The sequence below is a fragment of the Cygnus olor genome, chromosome 2, assembly GCF_009769625.2.
Source record: "Cygnus olor isolate bCygOlo1 chromosome 2, bCygOlo1.pri.v2, whole genome shotgun sequence".
Lineage (NCBI taxonomy): Eukaryota > Metazoa > Chordata > Aves > Anseriformes > Anatidae > Cygnus > Cygnus olor.
This window is the reverse complement of record NC_049170.1, coordinates 97,900,743-97,919,701: the sequence shown is the minus strand read 5'-3', so window position 1 is coordinate 97,919,701 and position 18,959 is coordinate 97,900,743. Positions and strand designations below refer to the sequence as shown.

General features: G+C 37.5%; 1 long non-coding RNA gene across 1 annotated transcript; it reads left to right on the top strand.

Moving 5' to 3' along the window:
• The first annotated feature begins 3,346 nt into the window (after positions 1 to 3,346).
• LOC121065636 lies at positions 3,347 to 17,938 on the top strand. Its single transcript, XR_005817210.1, has 2 exons — positions 3,347 to 3,865; positions 17,327 to 17,938. It is a non-coding gene; the product is annotated as an uncharacterized LOC121065636 (long non-coding RNA).
• The last annotated feature ends 1,021 nt before the right edge of the window (positions 17,939 to 18,959 follow it).

Genomic DNA, 18,959 nt, shown 5'->3' with positions numbered 1-18,959 from the left:
TTAGTATACACAATTGCATGCCTCCTCTTTTGTTTCAAAGGCTTGGAGAATGGATGGTTCAAAAGTAGGGCTATTGTATGAGTTTCTAAACATGACATCTGCAGTTTGTTGTAACTAAGCTCTTTTGGAGTAGTTCTGTCAACTAAAATAAAAAATAATGAATTATTTTACTGAATTTCTAGAAAGCAAGCTGCCCAAAAGTCATGAAAGTCACTGTTTCTTCCATTTTGGACATTTAATTCTCATCCTTTAAAGCAGAACATCACTGCCATTTCTGATAAGACTTTTCCCCTTCCTCCTCCCTAGGAATGCCTCTGCTGGTCCTGCAGCAGCTTTTAGTAGGGCTCAGAAGGAAAATCATTAATAGCTACACCTCCATCTGTAGAAGCTAGGTTACATCTACCTATGAAGAGATAGCATTTTTGTTTTCCCTTTTGACATAGTCTTCCTTTACACTTCAAGGATGACAAACATTTGCATTACCAGTTAACCAAATGTCTAATATCCAGTTGTGTCCAAAAGTAGTTATGCTAACTTTATAGACTGACTCTCTCTTTCAGTGTCCTCAAACCCAGAAACACCATATGTCGGACTGTCAAGTACAGAAAAATATCTTTCTTCTGCTCCTATGTACAACAATAAAGGTTCACTGGGAGTTGTTAGGTTATTAGGCCAGATACTTTTTGAAATAAATTGAGTTGGTGTTTTTTATCAAACATTTTTCAGTCAGAATAGGGGATGAGAGTTGCTCTAGAGGCCTTTATAAACTGAATCATACAAAAGTCTTTTCTAGCACCACAGAGATTCAAAGGAAATGGATAATTAATAAAGAAGAAATTCACTAGTGATGCTTTTTTTCATGTGACTATAAGGATAATGATCTTACCTCCTATGAATAACTTGTATAAAACACCTTCAAAAGTATTGCACTTTTTTTTTTTTTTTATGTGTTCAAGGATATTCAACTAGGTAAAGTAAATTAAAAATTATATCATGTCTTTGTCATGTCTCTTTAGCAGTTGGGTAAAATGTGCTGAAAACCTCTAAAATCTATGGTAACAAGGTATATTAGCTTTTTTTTTTTTTTTTTTTTTAAACTCTCATCCTCCTACACAAAAGAAACACACAAAATACACAAAGAAATTTAATAAAATGAATCACTGTATAAGGTGTCATGACTTGTAAAGCATAGGCAATGTGGCCATTTCTGGCTCGTCTCACCCAGATCAGAAATCACCTATATTATATTAATGTGCAAATCTTAAATAGTAATAGATTAACAGGTGGTTACAGAGGTTGTCTTTCCATAGATCAGTCACAGCATGTCTTTTCCATTGGGAGTGGAAGTTAAGGGGAACTTAAGATGTAGACTGAACCCTATAAGCTCTGTCTCTGCCCTTCCTTTCCTTTACCCTGACTCCTGCTCCCTGCTGCATAAAGAGACTTTCTAAAACAGGCCCAATAAAACTGTTTTACCTATACCTCCCAGTTCCACCCCACGCCCTCCTTCCTCCAAGTCACCAGAGAAATCAAATTAAAAGATTGTGAAACTCAGCGAAAAATAATTCCAGCAAATCAAGCTACTTCTAGTTGGAATTTATTGCCAATAACTGGCTACTCAACAAGATAAGCAGCTCTGCATAAGCACCTCTCTGTGAGTGTCTGCACTGATTTCCATAATATGGCATGGGGCAGGGAGGGCTGGGGGGAAGATGCTTCCTTAGATATCTCTGACCCAAGGCCAAATATGCTCAGCAGGACCACTCACTTCAAGGTCAGCAGGAACCCAAAATTCTAATGTATGTAGATGTTTATAGGTGAAATTAATATTTTTCCAACAGTTATGTCTTTTTCTTAAGTGCCCACTTCAAAGCTTTTAAAAGAAAGTCAAGTGTTTCTTCAGAAAGCATCCTTTCCAGTGGCCTGGTCCTCAAATCCCTCACTACCATACAAGCGTATCAAGAGCTGTCACACAGGCTAGGTACGGTGGGAAGGCAGCCACAAGTCTCTCAGTTACAATAGATTCATAGCATCATAGATCTGTAGCATTTTCAACTCCTTTTAGAATTACCTTTGGAATAAACAGAGATTTTAGGATTGGTTTCCAGAACCTAAAATCTTATGTTGGACTGCTTTTTTTTTTTTTTTTTTTTTTTTTTTAATGCAGCCTGTGATGGCAAAATCCTTGAGGCCTCTCATACCAGGAAACACCTAAAAATTAAAAAAAACAAAACAAAACAAAAAAAAACCTTCATCTCAGTTTAATTGATTGTTATTTAAGTTTAAATAACAATGACAAAACTTTCAGCAGAACAAGAAAGTTGCCTTGAACACATGGTGTTTGGGGAGAAGGCTGAGAACTGCTCATGCTTCTGCATCTTCTCTGAGGAATTGACTCTCTAGTACCATAGTTTTATGAAGTTGACATAAAACACTAGGTGTGTTATCGTGAATATTGTACTTGAATTTTAAATGAGAAATTCCTCATTTTCAGTCTGAGGGGAATATATTGATTTTAAGATAAATCTTGTCTGAGGAGAAAAGGCAGCCCACTAAGCAGCACGAGGAATCAGCATAAGCATATTAATAATGCAATTACTATAACCCAACAAACAAGACAGAGTGAACAAAATAATTATAAAGATGAGAAGAAGCTGAAATTGGTATTTTGCAGTCATAACTACCACAGATGCTTTTCATGCTCATTAAAAATACTTTCAAGTAGAAATTGCAATGGCTATTTAGTTATAAACAGAGTCCCAAAAAAACTCTTTACAACCCAAGAGAATCATGTGGCGAGGAAGAATGCCATCAAAACACCAAATTTGATCCAACTTTCCTCTCAGGTAGGTAGGTGAAAGACCACAGGACCTTTGATGCTAGAAGGCAGCCCCATTAACAAGAAGAATGAAGGTCAGTGACTTCTGCAAATTGCCATTGAAGCCTCTCAGCCCTAGGGTAGCAATCACATGTTGGGCCATGGGGCTTCAACTCATCAGCTGCTACCACAGAAAACAGTAGTATTTAACATACACTTGATGATCTTTACACACACAAAAGTATTGTGCTGAAATAAAATAGAAAATGCATAGTAATACTTCATGAATGATTTTCATACTACTGTCCACAATTGTAGAACAAGGGAGATATGCCCACTTCTTCAGCAGCTTTTGACTCTGCAAGGTGAAGGTTGGGAAGATTGAGGTGGTCTTTTAATTTTACTTCCTGCTTGAGGAAATCTCAGAAGAACTTATACTCTTTAAAGAATAAGTAGTTGTAATTGATTTTAAGTCTTGATTTTCTGTGCTTTATTTTTTTCTTCAGCATTGCTTTTACCTGAAAAAAATATAATTATACATCATACACAAGAGATACACATTGCATAGCTAAGCTATACAATGAGAATAAAAATGGCGAAAACTGATAAAAAAGAGATACTGTAAAGTAATCCAAGTTTAAAATAGCACTTGAAGTTATGTCTGCCTTACAATTGCAAGTTTGTACTTCTGACAATAAACTGAAGACTATCTATAGTTTCTCTTGCCAAGGGAGTGCCACCAGGTAATATTGACATTGATTTCTCCTCGAGTCTTTATGCTATCACAGAGTTAATGGATATGGATGGAAAATCATTTCCTCCCTGATAAACACATTTTTATAGGTATTAAATCACAAAACTCTCACTCTTTAAGGCAGTAGGATTATAAAATTCTCAGATTATTTTTTGTTGTGTAAGCAAGTTCCAAGAAAGCTCCAAGAGCTCCATAGACCTCCTCACTGTTTTCCTACTTGTCTTGATGAGAAAAAGAAAAAAAGAAAGAAAGGAAAAAGGAAGAAAAAGATTCTGCAAACAGGGGACTCTAATGTAAGTTTCAATATTATTTTGAGTGGCTTTGGGTGTCAGATGATCTGCACAATTTACAATTAGGGTCAGATGAATGTCTTAAAGTAAAAAAAAATAAATTAAAAAAACAGTAAAGACCATTTAGTTGAAGTGGTATAGGATTGATACAGGCAAATGAATTTCATGAATGGCAATTCACACAAATGTTCATCTGGTTTTAAGAGGGGATACATGGAAGCAGCCTCTTAAATTACATGTATGTTACCATTCCACAATAGCACTTTATCCATATACATTATCCATATATTCAAAAAATCTTACGGAATACTTCATAAGATTGGATAAAGTACACAGGAAATCTACTGATTTAGCACAAACGAGTGATTTTCTTAGCCAGGTAGGAGAGAGGTTTATGTACTAGTTCTTCTGATCTTTTCCAAGGGAAAAAAAAATATATATATTTATTGGGTTTATCAGAATAGTTCAGAGTTAAAAACAAAATTGAGACTGTAAAGCTTGGTCTCAAATTTCAACATCTCTCAAATACAATATTTTCAAAACTTTGGAACAAGATTCATTTTTACTTTTGTGGGTAATCAAGTAATCACCAGCAGTACAGTCAGCCTCTGAGTTTGAATGCACAGAAAGCAGAAAATGCCTTGAACCAAAGGAAGTCTCCCTTGTCAGATCTACCTCCCTTTTAATTTAAATAACTTCCTTCCAGATACATTTTCAGAAACAAATGCTTTATTTGCTTATTTCTGACAAAAATCCTTCTGCAAGCAGCAGTTTTTCAGTGCTCTAAGGAGAGATCATTTCTTGTGCACTTTCACATCAGCAGTACAGAGACGTTTTTACCATTTTAGCTCTACCACATAATCCAGTGCCTTTACTGAATATATGAAGAGCACTGCTAACATGTTGACATCTATGAAAAAAAAATAAAATCAGTTAACATGGAGTTTAAGAACCTTGTTTAGTTTGTTTAAATCAAAAATAATTGACTACCAATGTTTATAATATATTTTGGAACAAAAAAAAATACGTAGTATATCACTAATACAGAAAGTAAAATTACACTACTACTGATTATCATATGTATTTGAATAAATAACAATGTCTTGGCTTTGAACAGTGAAATGTTGACTCTTCAGTGGGTTCTTTCCTATTCTCTAAAAGAACTGAACAATTGTAGCCTGAAATTAAGTCAATAAAGTTTAGTTTGTAGCCAAGGGAGACAGTAGGTGTTCAGGAATTGGTTTAAACCACTTAGAGGGTCAGCCATTTTGCATGGAAACGTTTTGTTGCATAAAAGCTTATCAGCATAGTTCAGTATTGCTAACAGAACCATGCCGGGCCTGAGTACAGAGCTGTCTCTACCTACCAGAAAGATTCCCAGGTCCTGCACAATTATGCATCATCCAGAACAAACTTTCTGCTAACCATTCCTCAGCTGTCTTTTTGGAAAGAGATGTATCTCTGAGAAGGGCAACACAGGTCACCCATGGCTCTTCTGGGGGATATGGACCAATGTAGCCAAACTGAATGAAGAGACCAGGAATATATGGATTTGTATATATGTATTTGAAACCTAAGAGTCTGTTGGTGAATTTAATCATGTATTTATTAGGAAGTATGCAATTACTTGAACACTATTTTTTGGAGAGAGTGAAAATGAAAGTTTTGTGTGTAAAACAGAAGTTGTTTATCAGTAAAAGTATAACATTCATTTGGATAACATAGAAACAAAAGGATATGTCTAAAAAAATGCATAAAATGAAATGAAATGAAATAAAATAAAATAAAATGGGGGAATAGAAAGAAAAAGAAAAGAAAAGAAAAGAAAAGAAAAGAAAAGAAAAGAAAAGAAAAGAAAAGAAAAGAAAAGAAAAGAAAAGAAAAGAAAAGAAAAGAAAAGAAAAGCTAAATATGAATTTTCTTGGAGGAAGTTTCATCTACTTTTGTTGTGCTCCAATGACTTCACTGGACAGTTTGAAGAATATCTTCCATGTATTTTGGTATAGCTCTGCTAGGACTGACTCAAAAACTGATAAGATGATTATTTTAATATAAACATCGACAGCATATAACTGAGTTCTTACAGTTATACAAATTAATCATTATTTCTCTTTGCTATTTGGTAGTTACTCTGTAGAAATAAATTCTTCTGGTAAACCATCAAAAAGACTCATATCAGAGACGTCTATGTTAGATATCACATTACATGAGGCAAGCATACAGAGTAGGAAAGCAGGCTGGAATGTGTTGATGTAATGCACTGTCATTACTATTTGTATGTCATCCTTACTGTAGTTAATGTGTTTGCAAGAAACTGGCTGATTTTTGATGTAGGTGAGAGCAATTGGGTTGAATAATGTTTTTAATCTATTGGAACTTTTTTTTTTTTTTTAACTTTATGTTTTTACTTTTCATATGGTGCATACGATCATTTGTTGTAATCTAGTTTTCTGTGGTAGTCAGTAGAGAGAACTGACCTCTGGAGGCCATTTCTAGACTACCTAAACTCATCTTTGTTGTTTACACATGAAGCTTAGATTCCCTAGTGCAGGCACATAAATTAGGTCATTTCCCAGCGCTAAAAAATGTTGCTTCCTCATTAAAATTTCAATAGTGTATATTGATCTCATAAGTAAGTGCAGATACTGGTCAGAATTTGCTTTTAATCTTTTTCTGCCAAGGTGAGCAAGTCAGCAAGAGCTTTTAAAAAGCTTTACCCGGTCACCATATCTTTAATGGTTGATTTACATAAAATGAATAGAACGAGCAACAGAACATAGCCTTGTACAGGTGAATATATTTTATCATAATATCCCCATTCATATAAATTACTGAGAAGCTCTTTCAAATGTGTCTTGAAAATGTTCGCTTTTCTGCCTGTTAGATTTACTACTGTGAGTAATGATGTGATGTATAAAGAATGGGATTCTTTGCTGCTGACTGTGCTTTTCTTGAGATACAAAGAAAACCCATCATTGCTCAGTATTTTCAAATTCAACTCCTTGAGAATGAAAACCAACACCGTATCATAAATTTGACTAATAATATGAAATAGAGGTTTGCAAATACCAGACTGGATGCCTCAACTGATCAAATTTTGGTCCAGTGAGTCTTGAATTCTTAAAACTAAAGCCATAAAAATGCAGGGTTGTTTTATTAATTAATAGGAAAATTACATAGCTGATGTCTAGCATTGTGAGTATCAGCTTAGTAATGTGGATTCTGACTTAAACTTATACTCAGAGACTGAATTTTGGTGTGAGTCTTGGCAAAGCAGCTAGACTTCTGTGGTTTTTGATTCCTTAGATTTATGTTAGAAAGGTTTATATACATAAATTTAGTTTTATACTGTCTAGAATCTTAAACTTATTAACACTTTTCTGTCTTTGTGCTTAATGTGATCTGAAACATTTCTATTTCACAGAATCACAGAATCGTCACAGAATCGTCTAGGTTGGAAGAGACCTCCAAGATCATCTAGTCCAACCTCTGCCCTAACACTAACAAGTCCTCCACTAAACCATATCACTAAGGGCTACATCTAAACGTCTTTTAAAGACCTCCAGGGATGGCAACTCAACCACCTCCCTGGGCAGCCCATTCCAATGCCTAACAACCCTTTCGGTAAAGAAGTTCTTCCTAATATCCAACCTAAACCTCCCCTGGTGCAACTTTAGCCCATTCCCCCTCGTCCTGTCACCAGGCACATGGGAGAACAGACCAACCCCCACCTCTCTACAGCCTCCTTTAAGGTACCTATAGAGAGCGATGAGGTCTCCCCTGAGCCTCCTCTTCTCCAGGCTAAACAACCCCAGCTCACTCAGCCGCTCCTCGTAAGGCTTGTTCTCCAGACCCCTCACCAGCTTTGTTGCCCTTCTCTGGACTCTCTTGAGCACCTCCATGTCCTTCTTGTAGCGAGGGGCCCAAAACTGAACACAGTACTCGAGGTGCGGCCTCACCAGAGCCGAGTACAGGGGGACAATCACCTCCTTAGACCTGCTGGCCACACTGCTTCTTATACAGGCCAGGATGCTGTTGGCCTTCTTGGCCACCTGAGCACACTGCTGGCTCATATTCAGCCGACTATCAACCAGTACTCCCAGGTCCTTCTCCGCCAGGCAGCTTTCCAACCACTCATCTCCCAGCCTGTAGCGCTGCTTGGGGTTGTTGCGCCCCAGGTGCAGGACCCGGCACTTGGCCTTGTTGAACTTCATACAGTTGACCTCAGCCCATCGGTCCAGCCTATCCAGATCCTCCTGCAGGGCCTTCTTTCCCTCCAGCAGATCGACACACGCACCTAACTTGGTGTCATCTGCAAACTTACTGAGGGTGTACTCGATCCCCTCATCCAGGTCATCGGTAAAGATATTAAAGAGGACCGGCCCCAGCACTGAGCCCTGGGGGACTCCACTAGTAACCGGCCTCCAACTGGATTTGGCTCCATTCACCACAACTCTTTGGGCCCGGCCATCCAGCCAGTTTTTAACCCAACAAAGCATACGCCAGTCCAAGCCACGAGCAGCCAGTTTCTCGAGGAGAATGTTGTGGGAAACGGTGTCAAAAGCCTTACTGAAGTCAAGGTAGACCACATCCACAGCCTTCCCCTCATCCACCAAGCGCGTCACTTGGTCATAGAAGGAGATCAGGTTCGTCAAGCAGGACCTACCTTTCATAAAGCATTTCCTGGGCTGCAACATAAGCACACACATGTACACATGCACAGACAGAACTCTTCATCCCCCAAATGCTAATAAAGAAATTAACTACATAAAACCTGAAGTTTTAAAGTTTAGGTAGAAAATCAAAGAACAGATTTGACACATTATATTTAGATTCTTTAAATGTTCTTTAAAGTTTTTTAACTTCTTTAAAGTTTTTGTTTGTTTGTTTTTAATCAGCAGTCATGAAGAAGTATAGCCTAAGGAGAAGGGAAATAAATAAAACTGGATGTTTTTAAAGAAGCTATACTTCAGGAATAATGATGAAATTGCTGCTGCTCTATGATACTAAAACAGAAGCATACTTATCTTTATGCAGTGACTGCCTGCAATACACTTAAGCTAGGAGGTATTTTCTAGACTTGAATTGCTTTAGATAACTGACAAAGAAATTAATTTGAATCACTTTCAGTTCTGCTCATTGTTTCTCTGCATCTTTACAGCAATTGCATAATGCATATGAAGAAAAGAGGGAAGATATTTAGCATTTTTAAAAGAAAAAGACCCACTGCTACAGCTAATTATTAATTTTTAGAGAATAACAAGGCTTATTGTAAGTCATTACGAGTTTGAAGCAAATAGCATCTGGGTTCATTGCTATATCTATATTTTATGTGATTAATAAAGTTCAGTATGAATGGCCCTGACTTTTAATAACTCGTTAAGTGATTCTAGCAATGCAAGTAGCTAAACATCATCATTTTCCACTGAGATTTATTTCTTTAACACAGAATCTTAAGTGACTTTCAGCAGGGACGATTAAGAGGCTTATACAGACAAGCACTGCTCAAATCCATTTTTCTTATGAATATACTTATAAACACCACTTTCAATCCCTAAGATTAGTCTTATGAAACTGTTTTTGTTATGAAAGACTAAAATGAGAGAAGACAACTATCTGATTGTTATTATTTTTACATGTTCAATAATAGTGTCATCAACTGAATAAGGATGCAAGTTAAAAACGATTTGTGCAACGGCTTCTTTATTTTTCAAACTTCATTCTACTAGTTCACATTACTATTGGTAGAAGAGATGCAGGGCAGATCCACTACTGAGTGTCATACTCATTAATTCGAGCAGACCCGTTCAGGAGGGATATGCAGACTAATGAAATGTCAGCCATAAAGAACTGTTGTTTAAGTGAATGTCTTAATACTCGTTCTCAGCAAACACAGAAACAAAAACTGCTGGAAGTATTATACCTAGTATAAAATGTACCTCTGCTTATTCTAAGGGAACTAACCTAGGCTCAAATTCAACAATTATTTCACCTGTGTTTCAGAGTAATTACTGCTCTCTTCAGGCAAGAGCTGGATTATGGCTGCGTTGTGGTACCGCATAGCATGGCAAAATGGGAGCCAGTCTGTTGAACCCAACCAGCAGCATGATCAAAATTAAAGCTCTAATGTAGATATACTCTAAATGAACCCTGGGGTTTCTTTGCATCCAGCCTTAATTTATAGGATTTCTATGTCCTTTACTGTTATCTTCAGCAAATAATTTAGGCAAGAATTATTGGGAGTAAATCTTCAGAGCCTAATTTATGCAGGCTCAAATCTGTGTCTGAACTGTGCCTGTAGATTTATGGTGAATAACCTTATCCAATGGTATTTGGATACATGACATTTCCCTGCTATGGGGATTTTTCTTTGCTTATAATTCTTTACGCAGTTTCTCATTTGAATGAAACTCACTGGTTTGCCCTTCCAACAGCTTAGCTCCTAGTTGTTATTCAAGGAAATACTAGCATTTAAAATAAAGACAAACCCTTGTTGTGCTGGGGTTTTGACAATTCTATATGACCTGTACTGATAATTCTGCTCAAGTTAATGACTTCAGGGTCTAGTGCAATTGAAACTAATTCTTTCTTGGTGTATGAGAGGGAAATTTTACTCAGAAAATTTGAATCAGTATAACTCACAGCAAAATATGGTTCTAGAGTGTGCTCAACACATAAAGAAGGAAATGTTTAGAGCTTCAAAAATACATTTAAATATAGGAGAAGCCATTCATTGTCTGTCTGCCTTTGCATTTACATGAAAAATACCAGGTCTTCCCCCATAGTGAAAAATGATAATTTATTGAGCAATGCCCTTTTGTCCTTCAAATAATTTTGTACTGGCCTGAACCTGACAGAGCTCAATATCATTTAGCTTTGCTTTATCCAAAAATTGAATCATGTTCTCAGATGAAAATGCACAGAATTAAGAGATGGCTGAGGTATGGCACTCATCAGTTGTGAGATATTAATATTAATTCTAATCATGTTTGGGAATAAAAAAAGATTTTGAAACTTTCATTCTGATGAGAACGAATGTTTCTAACACAAATTTTAGGGCCATGGTTGACATTTAACAATGGCTAACAGATTGGCATTGGTTACACAAGATCAAGTCCAGGTGGGTTTTGAATATCTCCAGAGAAGTAGACTCCACAACCTCTCTGGGCAACCTGTTCCAGTGCTCTGCCACTCTCGCAGTAATTTTTCCTCATATTTAGATGGATCTTTCTGTGTTTCAATTTGTGCCCATTGCTTCTTGTCCCATTGCTGGGCACCACCAAAAAGAGTCTGGTCCCATTGTCTTGACACCCTCCCTTAAGATATTTATAAATCATAGAATCATAGAATCATTGAATCATAGAATATCCCGAATTGGAAGGGACCCATAAGGATCATCAAGTCCAACTCCTGGCACCGCACAGGTCTGCCAAAAAGTTTAGACCATGTGACTAAGTGCACAGTCCAATCTCTTCTTAAATTCAGACAGGCTTGGTGCAGTGACTACTTCACTGGGGAACCTGTTCCAGTGTGCAACCACCCTTTCGGTGAAGAACCTCTTCCTGATGTCTAGCCTATAAAAACTGGTAAGATCCCCTCTCGACCTTCTCTTCTCCAGGCTGAACAGGCCCAGCTCTCTGGGCCTCACAGGAGAGATGCTCTGTTCCCCAGATCAATTTCGTGGCCTTCCACTGGACTCTCTCCAGGAGCCCCGTGCCTCTCTTCTGCTGGGGAGCCCAGAACTGGACACAGCACTCCATATGTGGCCTCATCAGTTCTGAGCAGAGAGGAATAACCTCTCTCAACCTGCTGGCAACACTCTTCCTAATGCACCCCAGGGTACCATTGGCCTTCTTCATAGAATCACAGAATGATTTGGGTTGGAAGGGACCTTAAAGACTACCCAGTTCCAACCCCCTGCCATAGGCAGGGACACCTCCCACTAGACCAGGTTGCTCAAGGCCCCATCCAGCCTGGCCTTGAACACCTGCAGGGATAGGGCATCCACAGCTTCTCTGGGCAACCTGTTCCAGTGTCTCATCACTCTCTTAGTGAATTTCTTCTGAATATTTAATCTAAACCTACCCTCTTTTAGTTTAAAACCATTACTCCTGGTCCTATCCCTACACTGCTTGCCAAAGTGTCCCTCCCCAGCTTTCCTGTAGGCCCCCTTTAGGTACTGAAAGGCCACTATAAGGTCTCCCCAGAGCCTTCTCTTCTCCAGGCTGAACAACCCCAACTCCCTCAGCCTGTCTTCGTAGGAGAGGTGCTCCAGCCCTTTGATCATCCTCATAGCCTTCCTCTGGACTTGTTCTAATACCTCCACGTCCTTCTTGTGCTGGGGGCCCCAGAGCAGAGTGCAGAGCTGCAGGTGGGGTCTCACAAGAGCAGAGCAGAGGCGGAGAATTGCCTCCCTTGACCTGCTGGAAAAGCTGCTTTTGATGCAGCTCAGGATATGGTTGGCTTTCTGGGTTGCGAGTACACATTGCTAGCTCATGTGGAGCTTCTCATCAGCCAAGTTCTTCTCATCAGGGCTGCTCTCAATCCATTCTCCATCCAACCTGTGTGTATGCTTGGGATTGCCCCAGCCCAGATGCAGGATCTTGCACTTGACCTTGTTGGGCTTCATGCGGTTCACACAGGCCTACATCTCAAGCCTGTCCACAGGTCCCTTTGGATGACATCCATTCCCTCCAGCGTGTTGACTACATCACACAGTTTGGTGTCATTCAAAAACTTGCAGAGGGTGACCACAAGGACACTTTGCTAGCTCATGGTTTCTTGACCACAAGGACACATTGCTGGCTCATGGTTAACTTGCTGTCCACCAGGACTCCCAAGTCCTTCTCTGGAGCTGCTTTCCAGCAGGTCAGTGCCTACTCTAGCACCTGTTAAGCTCAGCTACTAAGCCTTTAGCATTGCAGCTTGTAGCCTGATTTCATCCGCTACTGTTACAGATCTTACTCTTGTCTGTTCATACATCCCTTCATTGCACAAAATGAATAATACCAGCGAAGTGTTTAATGTCATTATAGATTCAATATTTTTAAGCAGCTTCCCTTTCCTTTTTACAGTTTTTGCTGCTTTTTCCTCAAATTTCATGTTGCCTTTGAAATCATAGTAAATGATGTTTCCTTTCCAACAGTAACATAATCTGCCATGAATAATCAGTGATTAGAAAATCTTTATCCCAGAGAAGCATTGTAGCAATGTTGCAAAATCACAGAATGGCTGAGGTTGGAATGGACCTCTGGAGGGTACCTGGTCCAAGAAGGGCCACCCAGAGCAGGTTGCCCAGGACCATTTGAAGATCTCCAAGGAGGAGATTCCACAACCTCTCTGGGCAACCTGTGCCTGTGCTGTCACTCACACAGTACAGAAGTGCTTCCTGGTGTTCAGAGGGAACCTTCTCTGTTCCAGTGTGTGCCCATTGCCTCTTGTCCTGTCACTGAGCACCACTGAGAAGAGTTTGGCTCAATCATGTTTGCAACCTCCCTTCAGAAATTTACACACCTGGGTCAGATCCCCTCTAAGCCTTCTCTTCTCCAGGCTGAACAGGCCCAGCTCCCTCAGCCTCTCCTCATGGGAGAGACGCTCCAGTCCCTTCGTCATTTTAGTAGCCCTTCACTGGACTGAGCCCTGTGTCTCTCTTGTACCGGGGAGCCCAGAACTGGACACAGCCCTCCAGCTGAGGCCTCACCAATGCTAACTGGAGGGGAAGGATCACCTCTCTTGGCCTGATGGAGATACTTTTCCTAATGCAGCTAAGAATACTGTCAGCCTTCTTAGTGGCAAGGGCACATTTATTATTATTATTTGCTTATAATTTACACAAGTAAAAGAAATCCATACAGAGACAGGTATTTACAGGAACATTAACCTAAAATTAGAATTTCCTGAGGAAATGACATCTTGTTACACCATGTCTTTCTTAAGTAGCATGTCCTAAGTCTAAGCATAAAGGATTGCAGTGTTAAAACCATTTACTACAAACATATATCAGCTTTATCAGCCCTGTAAAAATCAACCCTGTCTAGTATTATTTAGGCTTTATTTTCAGAAAATATGGAAACCACATTTAACCAAAAGGCATTGTTTTGGCATATGATTCTCTTTCCAAGCAACTTGATGGAAAGTATTCTCTTTGACTTCAATACTGCAGAATCAAATGACTTTTCACTTTCGACATACTGAGAGCTTATTTATATAGGCAATATCTCCCATGTAGATCTTACAAAAAAGTTCAGGGCAACTGATAAATTGAAGATGGCTCCATGTTTGCTTTCCTTAACACTGACTTTTGGGGTGCTATTTCTTTCTTTACTGGTAATGGTCCTTGTGTTAAAATTTAACTGAAATTTATTCTGACCATTTATGTTCATGTTGGAGAATTCTAATGAATGCTGTAAGGATGCCTAATTAAAGGGATTTGCACTGGAGTAAAGCTTTAAATTGACCCTGAATTTTCCCTACATTGAAAGTCTTTAAGGAAATGGGTGCACAGTTGTAATCAGTGAGGTGTTCCCTGATCTCTCCTGCTTCTAGTCACGTTTCTATATTTTTCTTTTTTCTTTTCTTTTTCTTTTTCTTTTTCTTTTTCTTTTTCTTTTTCTTTTTCTTTCTTTTTCTTTTTCTTTTTCTTTTTCTTTTTCTTTTTCTTTTTCTTTTTCTTTTTCTTTTTCTTTTTCTTTTTCTTTCTTTTTCTTTTTCTTTTTCTTTTTCTTTTTCTTTTTCTTTTTCTTTTTCTTTTTCTTTTTCTTTTTCTCTCTTTCTCTTTCTCTCTCTTTCTCTTTCTCTCTCTTTCTCTTTCTCTTTCTCTTTCTCTTTCTCTTTCTCTTCTCTTTCTCTTTCTCTTTCTCTTTCTCTTTCTCTTTCTCTTTCTCTTTCTCTTTCTCTTTCTCTTTCTCTTTCTCTTTCTCTTTCTCTTTCTCTTTCTCTTTCTCTTTCTCTTTCTCTTTCTTTCTCTTTCTTTCTTTCTTTCTCTTTCTCTTTCTCTTTCTGTCTCTTTCTCTTTCTCTTTCTATTTCTTTTTCTTTTTCTCTCTCTTTTTCTTTTTCTTTTTCTTTTTCTTTTTCTTTTTCTTTTTCATTTTCTTTTTCTTTTTCTTTTTCTTTTTCTTTTTCTTTTTCTTTTTCTTTTTCTTTTTCTTTTTTTCTCTCTTTCTCTTTCTCTTTCTCTTTCTCTTTCTCTTTCTCTTTCTCTTTCTCTTTCTCTTTCTCTTTCTCTTTCTTTTTCTTTTTTTTCTTTTTCTTTTTCTTTTTGTTTTATCCCTGACAGGTTGTAATGTCAAATGCAGTGCAGACAACTAATGCTGACTTCTGTAAGTACTGACCTCAGCCCAATCTTCATCTGTGAAGTGGGCCATAATGCTTTTGCTCTTCCAATCATGAAAGGCAACAAGTGCTCTTTTATAAATCTTCCCAAGTGGGCAAGAACTCCATTTCCATGGTTTGACTATTGTTAGTGGTAAAAGTGTCCTGATTGAAAGGAAACTGTTTTTCTTCCCCCCCCCCCCCCTTTTTTTTTTTTGGGTGTATGTGTGTGTGTAGCAATATCATGCTTTTATAGTAAATGAAATGAAAAAAAAAAAAAAAAGAAGAAAATTAAAACCTTTTTGCATGGTTCTTTAGCTTTGTACCTGTGACGGTTTTAATGAAATATCTTCCAAGATTTTGGTGGTACTAACACCTAAGGACACAATTAGATATTCTGTTGGTTCTACTGAAATCAATAAGATATCCCATGGTACTGCTATCTATAGAAGTTATATAGCTAGCTACAGAAGAAGTTGTAGAAGTTATAGAAGTTCTATATATATGCTATATATAGAGGTTATATAGCTAGCTTTTTCCACATGACTGTCTGAGTAGCAATTGAATATTTGCATTTCCTGCATCAAGTATTTGCATATGTGAAGTAATTAGATATTGTTTGATCACAGGCGCTTGTCAAAATGTTAAGAATTTAACAGTAAATAAAAGTTGAAAGCTATCTCCTTTTTAGGACCAATAGAACCCAGAAAAGTTTTTAGAATTGCTGAAAAAAGGGAATTGCTTAGAAAGATCAAACAGCTGCATGTTTGAATGAGTCTGCAATTTGAAGTTGGAGCTCAGGGTTTCTATTCTTGATATTAATCATCTCCCTTTCACTTTGTGGGAACAGATGAGGAAACAATTCTTTTCACTTGTGTACTTGCAGAGAAACTCACAAGCATGACCAAGTGAACTGACACAGTTCACTTTACCCGTTGCTATCAAGTCTAGAAGAAAAAAATTATGTTGTGACTGTTTTCTATGTTAGGTATTCATATGTCTCTGGCCAGCAATGCATATGAACATCTGAAGAACTCCTTGGGAATTTACTAATGGCAAAGGAGGAAAACACAAATTCTGATTTACTTCCTCAGTATTGCATAAAAAGCTGCCATGGGAAGAATTGAGTCTATATCTCTCATATCGAGACTTCCAGCATTAAGCAATTTCCCAGGGGCAGCTGTTTTTTTTTTTTTTTTTTTTTTTTCCTGACTTACAAATACAGTTCATCAAAGCTGAAAAATCCATCCTGCCCTGTTTAAGAACTCAAATAATTTGTCACCATACAATGTTTGTGACAAACAAAGGGAATTCCTATTATTTTCCCCTATTTCTTCGCAACAGTGCAGGAACTCTAACCATAGAGAAACCTTAATTCCCTTCTGTTCTCATAGATCTTGTCACATTGTGAAACAACTTGTGAATCAGAGAGACTGCACCATAACACAAGGAACATCGGGTGTCACATACGGAAACTCTATTTGTTTTCTGAAGTTCTGAAGGCTTGTTGTTTCAGCACATTACTCTTCATTCAGTACCTAATGTCACAGAGAAATTGCCAGAGAAACCATCACATACATAACTGAATATTGTACCTTTACTGTACTTTTCAGAGGATAAGGCATAAATATTCAGTCTGATGTTGGGAACTGAGGATACGGTTTTACATGAAAAACAGTTTTTATGTCTGAGAGGGAACGAGTACAATTCTTCTTATAAACTGTGCTCGTATTTCTCTTACCGTGCAATCATTAGGAGTTTTATGAAGTTCGACTTTTGTGTGGTAGCCAAAATGCCAGCACATCTACTCATAAATCAATGATTGCTCTTGTGGGGTATTTTCAGTGGATTAGCTACAACTACAATAAAATAGTACTTAAATTAAGATTATATTAAGTTAAGGATTATATTAAGTTACTTAAAAAGGGTTATATTTAAATTTTTAAAGCAGTTATCCCCAATACCAGTTTTATACAGTGAGCTAATATGCAGTTAAAAGATTATGTAATATCACATCGATAGCAGTCCTACGTGATTGAAACAAGGAAAAAAAATTGTATAAGGCTTTCAGTAATGACGTTATTCTATTAATGTATTTTCAGCTGTTCATAAAACACAAAATGACACCAAATAATACTTTGTTTTCTTTTAGCCGAGAATTTTGGAATCATAGATTCACAGAATGATCTGGGTTGGAAGGGACCTTGAAGATCATCTGATTCCAACCCCCCTGCCATGGACAGGGATACTTCCCGTTAGACCAGGTTGCTCAAAGCCCCATCCAGTGTGGCCTTGAACACCTCCTGGGATGAGGCATCCACAACTTCAGTTCCTCTTCACCCTCATCATGAACTTGGACATCAAGCCATTGACTGCAACTCTGAGTGTGACCATCCAGCCAATTCCTTACCCACCAAGATGGACATCCATCGAATCCATGTCTCTCCAAAACAGAGACAAGGATGTTGTGCGGGACAGTGTTAAATATTTTGCACAAGTCCAGAAGATAGATCTATTCACATATTCCAGCATGTATTTGCCTTTTTCATAACAATATTGTGTTGTTTACTCATGGCCTGGCTTAAAATCCACTGTGACCCCTAGATCATTTTTGTACAGCATCATTTTCTCACCTGATGTCACTGCATTACTGTACATACCATTCTACCACAAAGGAAGTGATAATGGTGCTCAGTTATTTTCACATTCTTTTATATTCTAAGCCTGATCTTGAATGTAATGACAATAAACCTGTCTGCAAATTTACGAAGTGCATTCTTCATTCTGCAATCCAGATAACTGCTGAAATTACTGAAAAGGACATGAATAAACCCTTTATTTTTTTTCCTGTTATTCCATTCACTACATGGGTTGTTTTTTACATTGAATCATTGTCAAACCATTTCCAGAATGAAGTTTTCACCTATATATGTTGTAATTTCATTTATGTAGCTGTGCTACCTTAGTTTCTTTAGTTACCATTCTGATATCAGCAACCAAAAGAAGAAAACACATTTTTGAGTTTTCAGATCAATAACCTTTACTTTGCTCTCTATGTTGAATTAAGGATAGCCCCTATGAGAAGTTAGGGCAAGTTGTCAATTTTTGAAAGGAATCACTTTAGTTGTTGTGTGTATATAAAGAACGACCAACTACTTATTACAAAAAAAAAAAAAAAAAAAAAAAAAAAAAAGCTATGGTGGTGGTTTAAAGAATTGAGGATGTATCATTCAATGTTCATTGCCCTCTTGCAGATTTTCAGTCAGGAAGCTGGTTAGACATACAGATTTAATTATGGAAATCAGTGAAAACATCAGCTTGTGCAAAAGCTTCTTGTACAGGGAAAAAAAAAAAAGAAAAATAAAAGATTAGTTTTCGTTTAAAAAAGAAAGAAACATACAACAAATTTTCTTTGTCACTTTTTTACGTTTTTTTCTCTGTACCGACTCAACAGGCTCCCTCTGGTGGATACCTAAGAAAACCATCACTTAGAGCCACATCGTATACTAAATGACAAATTACAGACTGTGATTTCATTAGAATTTCTTGCCTTAATAATAATTAAGATACGATAAAATTATTAAAGTATGAGTCTGTTTGTAGCCTACTGTTCTTTCATCTAGATTACAATACTTTTTATGACCTAAAAACATTTGAAAAATCCACTAGTTTTTGTTTTGTTTTGTTTTGTTTTGTTTTATTTTCTCAAATCCTTTTGGGGTTGGGAAATGTGAACTGGAAGATATAATTAACCAGTAGGTTAATACATAATATCAGCGTTAATG